The following is a 19,990-nucleotide window of genomic DNA, read 5'->3' on the forward strand; positions in this document are numbered from 1 at the left end:
TCTGCTTCCAGAGGGAAAAAAAATTTAAAAGGAATAAGCTACAGCTTCTTTTCTCCTAACAGCCTGACTTCTATTGTTGATCTTTTTGCAAGTACTCATATAAGGCATAATTATAACAACACATTTTTACATGAGCAAGACCAATTCTTACCTTCAGCTTACTACAATTCAGAAGTTCTCTAGCTTTAGAGATACATATGATGAAAACATTCATTATCATTTTGAAAACATGTTGTCATAGCATAAGATCATGTCTATACATCAATGAGTAAAAGTGAATGCTAAGTAAAAGGTATTAAATAATTTTCAGTAATATTTATCAATATTGAAAAAACCCAAAACTATTTCTTATTAGGTGGTAAATGTATATTCCAGTAACTGAACTGAAGTAAATGTATGTAAATCCATTCAGAGTATTTTAAACAGGCTGAGGAGGAGGTTCCCTCATTGGGAAGAGCCTGGTCCTCTAATACGAGTTACTAAGTTAACATTCAAAAGATCTTTATGCCCTTCATTGTCCTTCACATCAGTAATGGGGGTCTGCTCTTCACTGCTGAAAGGAGAGTTGGCAGCTCCATAGTAATTCCTTTTATGTGGGAAACACACCTTTCAAAAAATCTGAAGAAACAGAAAATTCAGTACACGTGTGCCCTAAGAGCTCACCAGGCATAGGCTGTTCTCTAGCTCTCCTTTGAACAAGGACTTGGCTCAGTACGAAATTTGTTTTAAAGTGTCTGTCTTGAGTTCCAAAATCTTCATTTGTGACTGTGCTGGCTTGAAGGCAAAACCAGCAAGAGACTCCCAGTCAGAAAAAAGCAATAGGAGAGAAAAAAAAAAAAAGGTAAAATAAAATAAAACAAAACACATGCAATAGTACAAAAGATCACTGGCAGAGTCAGAATACAACCTGAAACCGTGGTGGTAGCAGCCCAGATGACGTGGTCTTGTTGAAGCAGTGTTCCTGCAGAAAGGTCTGGTAGCTCTTGTCCTCTGGGAATCCAGTGGGTAAGGCTGCCTGTGCTGTCCCAAATGCCAGATTATATCCAGGTGGGAATGCTTGGCTCCTCCCCCTGGGCGGAGTATCTCACAATGGGCTGATATCATTTTATCAGTTTTGTAATGGGTCCTTCATTGCCCATTAAACAGAGATAGCTCCTGGAGGGAGTTACCTATGAGTCATGCAGCAGGGCATTGATGGGCCATTAACAGAAGATAGTCTGGAGGGAGGGGCCAAGGGAAACACTGCCCAACCTGGCTTCAACAGCTCATGTAGATGGTGATAGAACACGCACTTTGGGCACATCTTACCTTGTAACCTAGGACAGTGACCTTTCAAAACAACTACTGCAAAATTCAACTAAATTTTTTTCTCTAGTACATGAGGTCTACAATTAGAAAAAAAATTGGGAAAGGACTTTAAGAACAAAGTTAATGCAGTAACTATTTTTACAAACAATCAGTCTGAAAACATCCACTTTCTGGAAACAAATGTAAATTGAAAAGCAAAGAGAATCACTTTACATATGGGATTTTGGTCATTTCTTTTGCAAATTAAGGGGTGATAGTGATTGTTATGCCATTTCTGCTTTAAGTACATGGGACGTGAGGAGAAACCAAGTGTAGAATGACCTAAATAATTAAATACCTCTATAGACAGGCAACCCCTGCTAACATTCTGCAATGTTTTCAACTGGTTAATCATTTGTTTATTCTAATTACATGTTGACAGAACAGTTTGATTAAAACCAGTCATTAAATATGTTTCCACATGTGATTTTAAAAATCTTCTGGTAAACTTTCAAGCTCTCACACGAAAGTGAAGGAAAAGGTGAAGAAAAAAAGTGCTGGTGAACCTTGTGTAACCCACATGGACAATCAGCAAAAATTACCAAAATTGCTGACACTGTTGTCACACCATAAGTGAAGGTGCAGGAGAAGTAATAATGACAAACAGCAACAGCTTCTCCAGAAAAATTGCACAAACGCTATTGCTAGTCCTGCCACCAAGAAAAATGAGCCACAGTGTCATTTTTGTCATAAATAACCACAGGCTTTTTTAATGGCAGCACGTTTGTAGCGCTGTTTGGAGTCTCTGCAATGACTTTTTTGCATGGCATCTAACACAATATTGCCTGTTTCTGTGTTTCTTAAGCACGCTGGGAATCAAAATAGTTAGTAAGAGCAATCACAATAAATGTGCATTATGAGTAATATTTACTGCCAAAAGAATCAGCAATCATAATTTCTGTGTTAATTATATTTCCACTATGACTGGTAGATAACTAGGTCAGAAAAATACTCTGCAGCCTATATTTAGTAAATAAATATTTTGAATCCTTTTATTCAGTAGAGAATACAAGGCAGAGATTCTGGTGGGAGCACCTTTTGACACACATTTCCCTTTAAAGTTTTAGCCCAGACTGGAGAAAAGATAACAGCATTTTGAACCTGAAAATTCTTGGGAATGCCTCAGGCAAGGATGCTTGAAGGGAAACAGCTCTTTCAAGGACTTCCTGCAAATACACTTTTGAAAAGGTTTTCGAAAATGGTACACACACTATCACAAAGAAATACAGTCCTACAACTGCATTTACACTTCTTTACAGATTAGCTATCAACTGTCACTTTGCAACAGTTAATTGTCCAAAAAACGTAAAAAGCCCAAACATACAAGCAGAGAAACTAGGGGTATGATATATTTAGAAAAACCTCACTTAATTCCCAATTTTTATGTGCAACTTTGGACTACATTTCTAGATGAATCTGTGCATTTAGATTCATAATGCTATTTTCAAATTATCATAAAAATAATCATGTATTGCGTCCAGATGCAGTGCATGCATACAACACTTGGCAGTTAAATAGTGCCTATGGAAAAGTTCAGGCCTAAGTGATATTTCTTAGAAAAATATTCAGGCTTGGCTGCCCCCCTATTCTTCAGTCAGAATAAATTCTTGTAACGCAGATTATTTCAGTTCAACAGGAAGCGCTAGTGCTGTAGCCCTGCCTCTTGAATGATACCTGAGGAAGACCATGCTCGAGCATAGGAGCGACCACCTTTGAACCTTTCCATCCCTCCCATCAGTTAACTGCTGTAAAACCAGATCTCCATGACTGGAAGGGCAGTTCATCAGTAATAAACAAACCTTGCAGTTCAGTGAAGCCGGTGTGCTAAAGGCAACTGCTTCTAGAGACAACCATGCCCAGCAGTGATGATCTAGAAAATGATTTACATGTAAACTTTCACCTCTTATTAGTTTCACCTTAAGGTTTATTTTCCTTAAAGAGTGATTGCACTAGCAGCCCCTCTTTATGATCAATAGTTGAAAGCTTTTCTAATTATTCCTGCACAAATTACAAGATGTAAATTTTAAAATGTACATGAAGTAATTTTTGCCCTCGTCTGTATTAGCAAAATGTTGGTTTTTTTTAATTAGTGATAGATTTATTGAAATATGAAATATGAACTTGAGCTTCTGTTAAACCTCTTATAAGAGACTACATCTCATAAAAGGGGAAATAAAAATTCATTTGAAAGATTCCACAAAACAAACCCCCACCAAGCAACCACACAAGTAATGAATAAAAAATAATAAAAACATCCAGATTTTGCATATTCATAGAGTGCCAACAGCTAATTTATTTTTCACTCAGCAAGCCCTGGCAGCTATGTGGTTTCTCCCTTTGAAAAAAAAAAAAAAAAGAAACAAAAATAAAGGAGTATAGACACTGAAGTAAGTATCCAGCAAAATAGAACTTTTGTTTCCATTTTTCAATTTTAAGACTTTTACACAAAACATCCATATAATTTATGAGCTAACACCTTTCAGCAGGAGAAAAAAAGAATTTAAAAAAACCCTTTTCCAGGCTAGTTGTTGTCATTGACAACTCAATTTATATCTGATACAATGATGGAAAATGTCATAAGTCATGCCATTAGCCTGTCATTAATAAACAGTTTGTCTCATTATTTTACAGTTTCTTGAGGCTAACAACACATCGATATAATGTGTGTTCCCACTCTGAAGCTAGTATTAAAAATGCATCAGTGGAAGAGCACTTGAGGAAAAAAAAAGGCAATGACAATTTCTGTGTTATATTTCACAGGTTTGGTTTTTTTTTTTCAGTTCAGCTTGAAATTCACCTGCTAAGAAATACATCCTGAAAACTTGCTGAAAAAAAATTCTTGCAAACCTACAGACAGCTGGCTTACCTGAACTCAACAACTTTGTTGTGTCACCTATGCAGTAATTTCTCTTTGAGATCCCCGTGCTTGACCACTCCCTAAGTATTCAATGATATCCATCGCAGTACAGAAAATCTCTGCAAGCTCGCAGTTCATGTGCATCTGCTGTACACAAAGCCACACATAGACAAATTATTAGTTTTAATAATTTTTAATTTTTTCTGCGAGCTTAAAAGCAAATAAGCAGTCAGAGAAATTAACCTAATTCTCCTATAACATGTAAAAGGAAATAGTTTTCATCTAATCATCTTATGTTCTGGAATTCTTCCTGCCTTTAAAGTTTTGTAGATTATAGCTGCAGATTATTCTTGCAGATACAGCAGGACATAGGTCAGATACAAATAAAATCAGTCTCCTACCATCTATACTTTGAGATATTCTATGGCAGAATGAAAAACAAGGCTGAATTACTCATCACAGATATTCAAGCAGCACTACCAATACTATGCTTTGCTTTCTCTTCCTAAGGCCCTGCACTGTTACTAAGCCCACAACACCATTATTAAGAGAATTCATTGGTACGACTTTGTACTTACACTGCATGTTAACTTTCAACAAACTCATATGTAAATGCAATGACAAATTGCACTTGGCAAATAATTTTTTTAAATTACTGGTTCCTGATTTCTGTAGCTTTTGAACATAGCTCCTTTGACAGTCTGAGAAGTCAAGGCAGCAATTAATGTTTAATTTAAACATTGAGAGTTCATAACCCCAGGGAAACCTTGGCAGTCCACAAAAGTTCTGATAGCTCATAAATGAAATTGGTAAAAAAAATTTTATTTTTATATATATATATATTTATATTTATATATATATAAAAATTGTGAAGAAGCTATAATAAACCTGAGGAGCATATCTGTTTTAAGACAATAGAAGAGTAAAAAATGAAGAAAGAAAAAGTGAATTCAAGGGTTCATAACACCCTGTAATAAGCATGAAATCTGTTTTCAAATAACAGTGTTTTCCATAAAGCAGAATATCCCAAAAGTGCAAAGAATATTAAAAAACAGGTCGAATTGCATTCATCAGCAGTATATGTGGGAGCTGCTTATAAGACATAACAGAGGCAGAAAGACACCTATAAATTGTTTCAGTTTCCTGATAGGAGATAGAAGTACCTGGCTTGAATGGAAATTACCTAGGCCTGTTGGGGAAGATTAAACTGTGAGCTCAAGAAAATAAAAGGAAAGGCCCTTCCTGCTTTAAGAACAAACATCTTAGTCCCTAATTTTTACTTTATACCAAAAACCAAGAATATAATTACTTTGATAATATGTCATGGGCAAGAGGAAATATACATAGAATTTTCCCTCCTTTTTTTAATCACATTTCTGAGAGATAGATATATTTGACTGAGAAGATTAATTTGTTTCTGAAGATGCTTCTGAGCCTTCTTACCTACTAGCTTTTGGCAGCCAAGAGAAAGCAGCAGAAGAATGTGAATTTATACTGAATTGTATAATATTAAAAACTGCCTTTTTTATTTGGGTCAAGGATCTAAAATTTGCACAGAAAAGGGAAGAGATCCTGAAAATTCAGGGCAGTAAGTAAATTTGTTTAGATTAGTTTTCCTGGACTTTTCTTTATCCTATTCTGGAGATCTACCTCTTGCCTCTGACAATCCCAGGAGATTTCGAGCAGCTGGAAAAGTCCAGGTTGCTTGCCACACACAGGTTTTTAAGAGAACCTGAAGGAGGTGAACCAGCCACAGCTGCCAGGGCTGTTCAGTAGCAGAGGTTCTGGAGCTGCTAGAGTCTACAACATTGCCTTTCCTAAGACAAAAGCATATGTCCAAGGCAACATTCAGAAATTTCTAAGCTTCTACCTCAGCATGAGACAAACATGGGAAACACGCCACAGGTAGGTCAAACAGCCTGCAGAGCTGGCTATGAAAACTGCCACTGCAGTCCCACAGAGATGCATCATTTATTTACTGCTAGGCAGACACCTCATTCTCCTTTCTGCCTTCTGCTCTAGCTTGAATGCATGAAGAGGCATATTCCCACACTTTTTTGAAACTTTCTCAGACTCATTCCCAAAGTGGCTTATTAAGTATTTCCTTCAAGGTAAGGCTCCAAGAAAACCTAAACAAAGATCTGCATATACAGCTTTTTCTGGGAATGACAAAGGAGGCAGAGTCACAAAATAAGTAAACACCTTGGATACTGTAGGAAAATACATGACTTATGGAAATAATTAATCTCTAAAATAAAGTGATTCCCCATAATTTAAAAAAGGAAAATTATATGCTGATAGTCTTCTCTACCAAAATAAAAGTAATATGTATGGGGCAGAGGTGAGGATAGGGACAACAGGAAAACAAACAAGTTGTCTATGTATGCCAAATAATTCTTGGAAAACTACTTTTTACCTGTATTTGACTACACTATTTTGATGTCAAATATTTCACCATAAACATACAATTTTCTTCCTTTTATTTTTTTCCTCTCTAATCAAACACGACCATATTATTAAAAAGTAATGGCTCTGGAAGATGGCTATCGCCAGAGACTCCAGACAAATCTGAAAAAAATATAAACGTCATAAACAAAAAAAATATTATAGAGAAAAAGAGTAAGTTCTTTTTGATCAAAATATCAGACCTAGGAGGAAAGCTAAGAGAAGTCATTATAAGCATAATTACCTCCAGAGACTGGGAAAGGTCATAGATGTTCCTCAAAGCAGTTTACCATGAAGTAGAATATATATTTAATGATGTTATGTGTATAAGGAAATGTATAAAGTTATCTACAATAAACATAGAATCCCAGAATGTTTTGGTTTGAAAGGAACCTTTCAAGTTCGTCTAGTCCCACCCCCCCTTCCATGATCAGGGGCACCTTTCACTAGACCAGGCTGCTCAATGCCCCATCCAACCTGAGCTTCGGTGATGGTGAATCTACCACCTCCCCGGACAACCTGTTCCAGTGCCTCACCACACCATTAGGAGATAATTTCTGATACTACAGGAAAAGGGATTTTGAGTAATGTAAGAAGAGAGAGAAAACTGAGCAGAAAAGAGCCCATGAACCAGCCCCTTTGCCCTGTCACCACCTCATTCATCCTGGCAGTGAATATTTCACATATAAACTGAAAAGAGTTGTTATGGTACCCTGGGACTGCAATCTCAGCCCCTCAGACAAAGGGGTCTAGGGCCAGAAGGAACTGGCACTTTTAAAAGGAGCATAGTTTTAAGGTAGATACTTTACAGATCTGTCTGAACAGCATGAGGCTAAAGGGGCCAAGACCTGGGACATCATGTTCCCAGAGTAAAAATATGCACTCATATCTTGGCATTTCAAGGGAGATCCTCAATCCATCCGGTAAACCTATCTGCTTTGGGCCTCTTGTGCAGTCCTCAAAGCAGAGAGGAGAACAAGGGGGAAAAGCAGCTAAACAAAAGACTTCAAAAGAAAGACAGTCTGCCCTCAGAACTGACCATATTTCAAAAATCCTTTGTCAAATCGAAGATTTTGCTGTAAACCATTACAGCCTCGGTGAACCAGCATTTACAGATTTTCACTTTTCCTCTATTGAAGTTTTCACTGGTTTTTGTTAGCCAAAATATCTTAAGCTAATATGCTTAACTTTATCTGGTAAGAAACCCACCTGTCGAAAGGTATTTTTGCCACTTCAAAAAACCCAGCAAAATTATCTGTCCCATTGGAGGCATGTAAAAGGAGTAAATGGCAGTTCACCTATAAAACCTTCACAAAGGTATTAATGTAAACACTTCTTCTCCACTTATGGTATATCTGCCCCCCCCCCAGCACCCCAATGCAGCAGATGGTCTAGCTCAGTTAAGTACGTATAACAAATACATCTTCAAATTCCGCTGCCTTTAGTGATGTTTAACTTAAGTTGCACTGTGGCCCGGAGGAACTGGGTAAATTACATGGGAGTATATGGTCATATTGCAAATATCTGTACAATTTTGTTGCCTATGTCCTCTCAACCAGATACATCACAGAGGATGAGGCAACACATCGTTTCCCACTCAGGTAATCTTGGTTATTGAGATTGATTTTCCTGATTTTGTACTATGAAGATGCAGTGTGGGCCTGCTGTGCTATACAGTATGAGATGGCATCAGGCACAAAGGAATTTAATGTTTTGTAGAAGCAATTGTGAACCGCAAAGCCGGCAGCTTCAGGAGAAAAATGTAACGTGCTGCTCAGGGAGATAAGAAATCTTCCTTTATCTTATAGAACCAAAATATTCTTTATAGGTACACTTCCGCCCATTGCAATGAGTATCTTTCCTTTTTTTCTGTCCTGTTCGTACTTTTGTTGGTTTGATATAAAATGGTTTCTGTGTTTGCATCTACCAGATCTGTTTAGTAAATATTTTTGGTACTTGCAGAGACCATTAAACAAAACAAAGATAGTGGAACACTTACTCTGGCTCTTTCCTTTTGCAAGACAGATGGGTCAGAAGGACAGTAAACACACCATTGAATCAAGAAGACATCAGTAAATCAGTTAATTTTTTTTAGCAGAAAAGCTTATTTTCTCCTGTGCTAAGAGGAGAGAAAGTTCTTACTCTGATAGTTATGCATTTCCTTTATGTATCAGTGAAAATTCTACAAATAACACAGGATATATTTTTATCTTCATTAAGGCTGATCTTACAGCAGCTGGCACAGACCATTCAGTTAATGTTTTCTATCAGTGACTTTTAAGAAATCACTTTCATTTTAGAGATTTATTTTTTTTTCCCCTCACATTTGAGATAGAACAGACCCTATCTTCTGTTTCCCGGCAGGCCTTCCTCAACAAGTTCATTAAAGGCTCCCCCTAATGGTGAGAGAGGTGAGAGAAAATAGTCGAGTTCCTATTTCACTAAAGTACACCTGGAGAAATTTGGTTAGCTTGTCATTAGGAAATGTGGTTAACTTGTTAAAGCACATCTGCATTAGGCCTTAAATTTTCATAGATAAATCAGTTAGAAGAAACAGTTGCATGTAAAGGAAGAGATGGGAAATTCATTTAGTAAATGGGAAAAGGTGTCAGCAAGAATTAGTAACCACTTAATGAAAACTGGAAGTCTGTGCTCTGGTAATTTGAACAGATAAAGCAGTTTGAGCAAACTAAAGGAGAGATGTTGTACTGATGTTTAATGAAAAAATGCAGCTGCATTAGCTTCTACATTTCCAACTCTGTTGGCAGTTCCTCTACAAATGCCTACAAATAGTGTACTTCAGCTGAAAAATGATGAACCAAATCAAGTAAACATCAGACTGTGTCATTATCACTTTTAAAATCTATTGATCAAAATACATTTTTGATTTTGCAAATTGAAACCTATTGCAATAAATGTAACATTTTTCCATTCCAGGGAAGGAGGAGGAAAAAAAAAAAAAAAAAAAAAGAAGTCGTTTTCAGCTTTATTTTTGCTAGGCAGTCACTGCTAAACCAATGCCACTGTTAATTGCCTTTACAAAGCAAGAAAAAGGGGATCTTTTCTAACCTGGTTGTCATTCCTCTTACTTGAAATCACTACATTCCCCATTATCTCATAAATATATGTTGATCAATGACATAATTTATTTTCAATTTACACAGATTTGGGATTTCCTTTTTTGGAAATCATTCATAAAAAATTTCTGTGACTATGTTCAGATGACATGTACATATGATTAATCTAAGTTATGACATCAAATTGGATTATATGAAGGAAAGATTGAGACAGCAATTCTCTAACAGGGAAATAAAAGAATCAAATAGAAGTATAAAAATCCAATTTTAAAGCAAGCAGCAATGGTCATACCCAAGTGACTGATATAATGTTTAAATTCAAAGACTGCTTGAAGAAATAACCCTCTGCAGATTTTTCATTGCCATTAAATGAACAATTTTTTAATTATCTGAGACATATATCAACCAGGTTTCATAATATTCTGGTACTAAGAATCATGAGACATTTCTCACAAATCATGAAAGTTCTTTAAGTGTGGAGAGAAAAAATTGGCCCATTCATTAACTTTAAAGATTCCAGTTAAGGCAGCAGTATTCTTCTGTGTCAGATGAAATAAAACCATATTAAAAAATATTAAGAACCACCTGCGAGTGTTGGGGATTTTCAAAATTTAATATACTTTTTTTCTCCTAATAATTAATTGATGAATATTTAAAAAATCAAAATGTATAGTTCGGTGGAAGACTGATATGACTCCTCTCACACTGATACCATATCACCCAGATTTATGAGGAATTATAGGCTAGTCCTATGCATAAGAGGTATTTGAATAAAATATCTTTACATACAGTTTATGTCCCATCTTGAAATATTTTGAATCTGGCATTACTAAGACTGGAATTTTGATTAAAATACATTAACTTATTTTTGTTTACATAATTAGTATGTAAGTTTGGGTTTTGAGAGATGTATAAACCTCTCTGCTCTATTGCCAAACCTAGGAGCTTTCCATGGAATTCACCAATTTCATGAATACTGTTTCATAGAAAGTTTTCAACACCTGAATTCTAAGCAAACAATTTAATTTCCAGCAAACATGAGAAAATTAATTGAGTAGGTTTAAGTGCAATAGTAATTTGCTTAAAGTTTAGCATTAATGGGTCCTTCTCAAAGTTGTAGGAAAACTTGAACTGAGCTCTGCTAGCACCAAAAGGCTGAGGTGAGGAGTAAGCAGAGAAAGACGGGTTATTTTCAGAGAAAGGCTGGGCTGAGGCTGACCTAACCAGGAGGATAAGAACAATTAATGACCTGTCCACAGGGACATGGAGAAAGAATCCAAAGATGTGTTAGAAGACCCCAGACCACAAACCATCATTACACCAAGATTCAGGGCAGATGATGACTGGGTGCACATACCAAGAGGGTATAAAGACCCAGGGGGTTCTTTGTTCAGGGAACCCCTGCAGAAGCACCCATCTAGAGATGGCTTACAATTAAACATTACCCTACACAATTAATTTCTAATATTCAAAAAAAAAAATTGATTCAGTCCCCAAAAAACTAATTAAAAAGGAATGCTCCTTTTATATACTAACAGCCTTTAAATGCTTACAAGAGGCATTTTCTTCTCTAAGTGCTTTGAGAGGCAATCAAGAGCTTCTTTTTCTCTTTAATTACTATCTTTTCATCCTTTCTAGGAACCCAAAATTAGCAAAATGTCTACATCTTATTGAAGCTATGAGATAAATTATTTTCTACACACTAAAGTGCTTTGACCTTAGACACAAAGATCACCTGTAACATCTCCAAGGAAACACTAAGTTGAAATCTAAACTTTAATTGAAATTATATTTGAGGACAATTATTTGGGCCACAAAATTTAATTTGCTTTATCACTGGTCATTACTCTCTCAAAACTCCAGAGTTACTGTGCCCAGTGGCCTCAATCAAAATCTATTTGTGTTCCTGCTGTGCTTTGCAGCTCTAGCTGGATGGATAGTCTTCATTACTTGGTAGGTTAGAAATGTGTTCAGCTCCTCTACTGTAGTTCCTGCTGGCAGAGGGCACTGCAGTCCAAAAGTAAATCTTTTTCAATGTACTCTGGTGGCAGCCTATGGTTCTTTGGGAATCCCATGCCTTGAAACATTTTATATGAAGGTCACACTCTTCCATTATTTTTTGACTAAAGTAAATATTAGTCATTTATGCTAAAATGCTTGCTACCCTTTAAATTTTTTTAACGAATAAAAAATACATTAAAGAATACCAGTGAAACACCTGTTGGCACGTTTGTAAAAGGAAGAGAGCTTCACTTTTAAACCTCTAAAATTTTGCTGTGCTGCAATTCTGAGTGGTCTTTCTACAAGCAAGGAGGTGACAGTATTTAGGAGCTTCATGTTCAGGGATTTGACAGAAGGGTAAAGAAGGTCCCAGATAATAAAATATGAATATAGAGAAGTAGGGAGGGACCGTAGGAGGCAGGAAACAAAAAAGTGATAGAGTCTGGGGTAAGCTATCAGGAATACCCCAAAATCAAGGTGGGCAAAAACTATCTATCTGCAATGCAAACAAGATTCAGAGCCTGAGTTTAGTCCCTATCTTTTCTATTAGTACCACTACCACAAAGGCTTATCCTAGGAGTTTAATAGGATGATGTAAATATTGCAGTAGATAATGTATCTTAAAGTATTTTAAAGTAGAAATGCTTTATGATGCGGAATCAAGGTTTTCACCCTTGGTAGTAACTCCAGAAGAATTTGGCAAGTCATTGTTCCTTCTGCTTCTCTGCCTAGGCTTTAAAAAAAAAAAAAAAAGTATTTAAAACTAGACTTCCTGCTACTGTTTATTAACAAAGATAGTAATAAATGATCCATTGACTACTCAGAAATAACCTCTTAGGTTAGTCAATAGAGTTAATGTTGTTCCATAAACAATGGTTTCTTATATAGTAGTCAAGCAATAGGTAGGAATGCAGAGAAAAGACATGGATCTGTTAGAGCATGTCCAGAGGAAGATGCTCAGAAGTCTGGAACACCTCTCCCATGAAGCTGGGCTGAGAGAACTTCAGCTGTGCAGCCTGGTGAAAAGAAGGCTCGTGGCAGCCTTACCGTGCCTAAAGGTGGCATAAACAAAAGATGGAGACAACATTCAGCAGGGCCTGTGGCAACAGAGCAAGGAGTAATGGGTTTAAAATAAAGGGAATAGATTTGATCAGCTATAAGGAAGAAGTTTTTACAATAAGATGAAACAGCACAGGCTTTGCAATGAGGTGGTGGATGCCCCATCCCTGGCAATGTTCAAGTTTGAACGGAGTTCTGACCAATTGGATGGAGCTGATGATACCACTGCTTGTGGCAGGGGATTTGGACTTGGTAACCTTTAAAGGTCCCTTCCAAGTCAAACTATTCTGTGATTCTGACATTCCATAACTGTGTAAAGTGACTGCGGAAAAAAATAAAATAAAATAAAATAAATAAATGAAGGGGAAAATAAGTAACCATTTAGAGAAACTTACAAGTTTACACAGCATAAGAATATTACCAGAAGGCAAAATATTGTCATTATGGGAAATCTCCCTAGTGGTGTAGCTAGAATGGTTATTTTAACAGTCTGATCCCTTAAAATATTCTGGTGCTGTAGTAGAAAAATTATTAATTTCATGTGCAGCACTCTTGCTTATTTTTATATTGTACCTGTATAATACTGGTGAAAATGCTGCATCCTAGAGGAATGCTAAAGCTGAGATCCCATATGAGAACCATATTACCCCTAAGAGAAAATATTTGCTAGGCAATCCATATTTACAGGTGAATTTGCTGTTCTTAGCCAGAGAGAATTCTTGAACCTGATTTACTTACAGGGTATGTGGTTCTACTGGCAACTATTGGTTAGGCAATAGACAGATCCACTACATTTTGTAATAACTATTTTTTAGTTTGAAACAAAAAGGCTTTTTTTTCTACAGGCATTTCTCTTAGGAATCCTTCCTTTGACACTCCTTTTGAAAGATTAGTGGTAGATGTATGATCTGTTACTCTGAAGTCTTTTAAAAGGAACATTTTTTTACTGCTTGGGCATGGGTCTGCCTTTTTTATTTCTTCCTTTTTTTTTTTTTTTTTTTTTTGTCTTGGGGCTTTGGTGGTTTTGTTGTTTGGTTATTATTTTGGGTTTTGTAATTGGAAGGAATAGCTTCATCAGAACAAGCACTTCATCACTATCTCTTGAGGGCCTTAAGATTGCTGACAAACAACATCATAATGAGCATCTATAACTATTAGAGGTCACTTTTGAAAAAGAAGCAGATATACCAATATGTCATGTACACAGAGTAGGCTGATAGAAGGCAGTTTCTGACAGTCTTTAGGAATACCCCAGGCAGCAAAGTAAAGATTTCTCAGCGCTTTCCCTAAATGTTCACTCTGCTCCAATTCATAACTGGCATACGTCCACCTTGAGGAAGCTGCCTTTTGGTTGCCTATAAACTAACTTTCATTCAAAATCTGTAAAATATTTTAATGAGGTGCAAACTAAAATAAATCATTATCTATATCAGAAATATCACAGGAAAAAAATGTCCAAAATATCTTATTAAATATGTCCAAAATGTTAGTCCAAAATCTCCTGGTTTAGTAAAAAAAAGCGGTTACATATCCAGTCTCTCACTCCCCCAAGGTGAGGGCTGGAAAGGGCAAGGAAGGGGTGGAAGAGAGGGAAAGGGAGGTGAAAATACCCACCATCATTTAAAAAAAAAAAAAAAAAAAAAAAAAAAAAAAAAAAAAAAAAAAATCACACAATGAAACCTTTGGAAAAATGTGATTGATAAAAAATAAATAAGCTTTGAAAAGGATCAGTTTCATTTTACCAATGGGATATTTAGTTATTCATCTTCCTTTAGTCAACTAGAGCTAGACCAAAAAGTTATATGAATATTTAATCTCATATTAATTACTTCTTTTGCATATATAGGTACTTAAAGCATGTTTTCAATCACCAGACTTTGCCCATCAAGCGCATTTTGACACATTGAAATAAGGGATAATATTAGAACAGCCTTATTCCTTCAAGCAAATATGATTAATATTGCACTAATAAAATTACAGATAATAAGGAGGATCTTTATGACTATAATGAAGTTCTCTGGTTCTCCCAAATGCTGGTGTCAGTTATATTAAAAATAAAAAGAAAAAACACACACAAAACCTAGAAACAAAGAAGCAAAATACCCTCATGCTGGTCACGTGTCTAACTTCTGTGCAATCTGGTCTAGCGTAAGGTGTCCCCGCCCATGGTAGGAATAATACAACTCAATGATCTTTAAAGTCCCTTCCAACCCAAACCAGTCTATGATTTATGGTTGATGGGGGGTCCTTTTAAGCAAAAAAATGACATGCCCAAACAGAAATACCATCTAATTTCAGGTGTGTGTGATTTCTGCAGTGACAAGACTTGCTAGAACTTGTTTGTGTTAGTAGCACAAATTTCCACCACCAAAAGCAAAAGACTAAACCAGAAAACAATACCGCGCAAGAAAATTTTTTAGACTTATTTTTCTCAATCTTCACAACTCCCCTGCAGTTAGATCACTCTTATTCATTACTACTATGAAGAACTATTAAAAATAGATTTCAAGCAAGACAATCTGCCTTACTGTGACCTTCAACTCCCAGCTTGTCCCCCCCTTGCAAAGCAGTCTGTGCCTGCTGCTCCCTAACACATAAAATGGGTATTCACTTTCATAAGCAGCTCAAGGAATTATTTTAGAAACTGCTTATTAAAAAGCAGGATCCCTTGTAGAGGGCAGTTTCCCTTCCTCTTCAACACATGCTGATCTCTCTATTCTTTGCTCTAGTTCCAGCTTGAGTATGGAGTCCTATAAATACAAATACACCTCAAAAAGTCCAAACATAGATTGGTACTTGTCTTTTCACTATGGCAGTGTAGAGCAGAATAGCTTGTAGCTATCAGTCAGTCACACTGACCTTCAGTTACACAATGACATACAAGCTTCTTACATTTTTAACAGGAAAAAATAAAAAGCAATTCCAGTGGCAATTTAGCTGCAAGTTACAAAAATCCTTTTAGCATTTCAGAGTTTTATGTTTTTCTCTCCAAGAGGTTAAGTAATGAGAATATGAATCAAACCACCATTTGGATACTGCTCATGCTGCAAAATAGCATTTTGTGATGAGAATGAAGTTGTTATGCAATTTGTATTAATATCCAGAAAATAAATTTGATTGTATGGGCTGGGATTATACAGACAAAAATGATGCGACTAGTTAACATATACACAAATATGCATATGTGTATATTGCGTATCAGATGAAAAAAACCTTGCCTTTGAAAAGTATTACTTCAATTTCAAAAGCAATTTCAATTTCCCTGTGAAAATTAGTGTGAATTTTTTACTATAGCCGCTTATTATTTTTATAATTTAACACCTAAAACTTTCAAGTAACAGACACCATAAGACTTTTAAAAAATGGAGAAACAAATTAAGTAGAAAATCAGAAGAAAGGATGGGAAACCTAAAATTATAAAGAAATCCCCAGTAATTTTGAACATATAAGGAAAGAATCCATGAAGGTTTTCCTGTCATTCGCGCTCTGTATGACCTGCTTTATTATCTCACATTATCTCCTGACCCTTTGAGTTGGATTACAGAAAAATGCTCTGGTTTAAGCACCATGAATTGGTTTTCTGCAGGACTTACCCATAAGCTCGTAACTGTGCAAGTGGTCTCTAAAATTACTTAAAACATTTTTAAATATAGAAATAGAAGATCCTTCTACACTTCATATCCATTAGCAAGTATTTATCTTATAAAGTTCTTTTGGTTTTTAAATTTGACAGGTAATGTCAGAACAGCTTCGAAAGCATTAGCAACCTTCAAATTATGATGTTTTGTTTTTATAGTCAGTTGTTTACCCAGGTGGCTGAAAAGTATAAACTTTCTTTTTATTTAGAAGAATGACTCTCACTAAAATGTTGCTTTGCAACAAATGGCATATTTTGCAGCTGACTTCCTCCATAGGAAGAGTGCCTGCAGCATCAGCCCCACATCAAGTTGATAAGTGCAGAGTTATGAACCTGCAGACGGTTCTCTCTGACCAGTTTTATACAAGCAAACATAAGGAAGAAATGTTGGTGGGAAAGATTTTCAATTAGGCAGAATTTTAACACAGGCAATTTGTGCAATGACAACACATTCTCTGATTGTCTGCACTGCCCAGAATACGAGATCAAGTCCTTCCTGAGGGCAGCAGTGCCACCAGCCCTCTCAATGCAGTTCCCGAGCTTCTCAGGGATGCCCCAGGTAACTCCTTAGCTAGTTCCAGGGTTCCAGTTTGTGAGCCAAATGATCATGCCAAGAAAACTCTACTGAGGAGCGAAGCGTGCATAAACCACATGCTTAACCTGCCAACATTAACTGTCATGGAAATCCACTAATAGCTACCACCTTCCCTGATACAGCTCCAGCACATCTTTTCTTACTCTTGTACTAAAGCTTTCCCTGGCACTGTCAGAATCCTGAATACTGGCAAAAACGGCTGCATCGTCTCAGAGCTCGAGAAGGAATGCTGAGTGAAGGCAGATGCACCTACCAGCCCCAGACACTAATGTCACCGCTAACTCACTCCAGGGTGGGTAAGTTGTAGCACCAGAAGGTGAAACCAGCGTTTCCACACACATCAGCTGAAAAATGCTTTCTTGTCACAATATCACATTATTAATTGCCTAGAAAAATTTTAATCTGTTTTGGAGACATGTATGAGAGCAAGTGTACTAGAATGCGCTTAAGAGTAAGATTTCTTGTATTCTAAGTAATTTGAAATGTTAATGTATTTACTCAAAGAACTACTGGTAAGTAAGCTATTAGAGAATCTGTTTCTTATCAGTGACAGAACATAAATTATACTTCTTAATATAATATTTTTAGTTCTTTATATAACATATAAACACATACATAATCTATATTTACATGTATTTAAGTTACCTGCTCATAAGTTGACATGAAGTTTTTGATGTGACTAATGCTCTTTGATTCTAGTCCAAAGTCTTTCATGTTAAAATATTATGAATCTCTGATTCAGTGAATTTGCTGTTGGGTTATTAAATTTTAGTCTATTTGGCATTAGAAACAGATGAAGGATTTCTACATCAAGAAATTTAAAATTAATTTGTAAGTGCTGGATATTTTAGCTAAGAATAGTTGCACATTATTATTCAAACATTTTCTCTTTTAGAAATTTCAATTAAGTCTCAACTACCGCATTTGATAAACTTTGGTCACAGCACAGCTTTAAGATGAAAACTGCAGCTGCTTTTCCTTCATTTAAAACATGTACAAGTCCAGAGTAGACATGGCTTTGGCTGTAGAAGTCTCTACACACATATTGCACATGGTTTACCTCAAAGCTTGTTCTTATCCAGTGAACATGAGGAAGAAGTGAGTGTGCAGGGCTACTGTGGTGTTGCCACTTCCTGCGCATTTCTGGTTTGTACACCGTATTCCCATCTGGGAGATAAATTGTGGTTGAAGAGAACACAAACCAGACAGGAGACACAGCACTTTTCAGGAGACCTTCTGTGCTGGTAGAAGTAGAGGAAATCACAGATGGTCTCTTTAATCAAATTTGTCCTTCCTGTCAATTTAAAGAGAAAGTTATGAGTCCTTAAACAATAAAAATCTCCTGTTTAGCACTAATAAACAATCACAGATGGGAATGCTTGTTTTTGCATTCAGCACATTCACCTGAAAAAGAACTAGTCATTGCAAAATACCACACACCTTCTAAAGCAAATAAGCCTTTTCTAATCACAGTGTGGATGCCAGATGATTTAAGTGAGTATATCATACTAGGAGAATATTCATCTGTTCTATAAACCCTAGAAAGTCTAGAAAATCAATGTATTGGACACACCAATACTTTTCTGAAAATATCTATACTGGAAAAGTAACTGATTAGATCCACATGGCATTTAAGTTCAGTTCAGATAAGTGTACTTTTCACTACTTGCTGTGGTCAAAATACATTTTTCTAGGGTTATTGTCTTTCCTCATTTCTTATGAACTTGATAAAAATCATGCTGTTTGTTTGATCTCAGGGTGTTAATATTTATTTTTCCATGTATGAGAAAATCTGAAACCAGCAAAATAATTTAATGCCAAGATGAAGACGTAATTGCGTACTGTCAAATGTTTGTCCCTTCTGATTTTCAATCCTACGATAAAAAATTCTGTTTTATGAGGGACAGAACTTCATAAGTGAAGCAGGAAAAAACACTTCCATTTATTATTTTATGTCTAGAATGACAAGATTTTGAAACAAAATTAAAAATAAATTGCTTTATGTTTCAAGGGAATAAGCACTTGCATTTTCATGCTGGATGCTTTTTAATGCTTTTACATAAATCTCCAAGATTTCATAAACCAAAATCCAAGTATTTACCAATAAAATTTAAAGAAAATAAAGATAAGGTTCTTTAAAAAGAAAATATGTACAAAGTTTCAGATCTGGAGTTTCAACATGTACCCATTGGGTTCTTTAGAAAATTACTTGACAGGAGGAAAACAAAACCAAACCACAGAGAACCATTCTTATTTAAACCCAAATTAAGCTTGTAAATAAAGCTGCACTCCTTGTGAAAGGTTAAAAAGCTTTTCCAATAAGAAAGGATAACAGTTTTATTTGTACATTATTTCTGAATTAGAATAATATGAAAAAGTCAAATATGACAAGAGTTGTCTATAGTATAACACTTAAAATACATAGATTCTCTACAGTGGGTAAGTCATTGGAGTTTTCTCTTGTTAAAGTCAAATATATATATTTTAAATGCGCTAGCATATGTTGAAAACAGACACCAATTAAGTAAAAATGCAAAGGCAAACACAAAAACTTCAGGCTTACTAACAGGATCTGCTCTAAAAATAGGATTAAACAAAGGCAAAAAGTAACCAATGCAGTAATACTAAGAACTAAAGTTAAAAGAATAAATGCCAGGCTGCTAATATTGCACAGCTCCACAGCCTTGAGCATGACAGGTCATACTTAGTGCATTCTGCTTCTTTATCCCCAAAACAAGCTGTTATTAATATTTCTATCAACAGCATGCCTAAAAATCTGTGAATATGGATCCATGAACAACTAAGACAGTTGTCCTATCCTTGCTTTTTTCCTGATCTACCACTGCAATCATTCCATTTCCAAAGATGTTAAGTACTGCAGAAAAGCAATCTGTCTAGTTGTGAATGGATCACATGTTCTGAAAGAATACAATCTATTCAGCCTATTGCTTGACCTGCAGCCACACTACTGG

This window comes from Hirundo rustica, chromosome 5, assembly GCF_015227805.2.
Source record: "Hirundo rustica isolate bHirRus1 chromosome 5, bHirRus1.pri.v3, whole genome shotgun sequence".
NCBI classification, from domain to species: domain Eukaryota; kingdom Metazoa; phylum Chordata; class Aves; order Passeriformes; family Hirundinidae; genus Hirundo; species Hirundo rustica.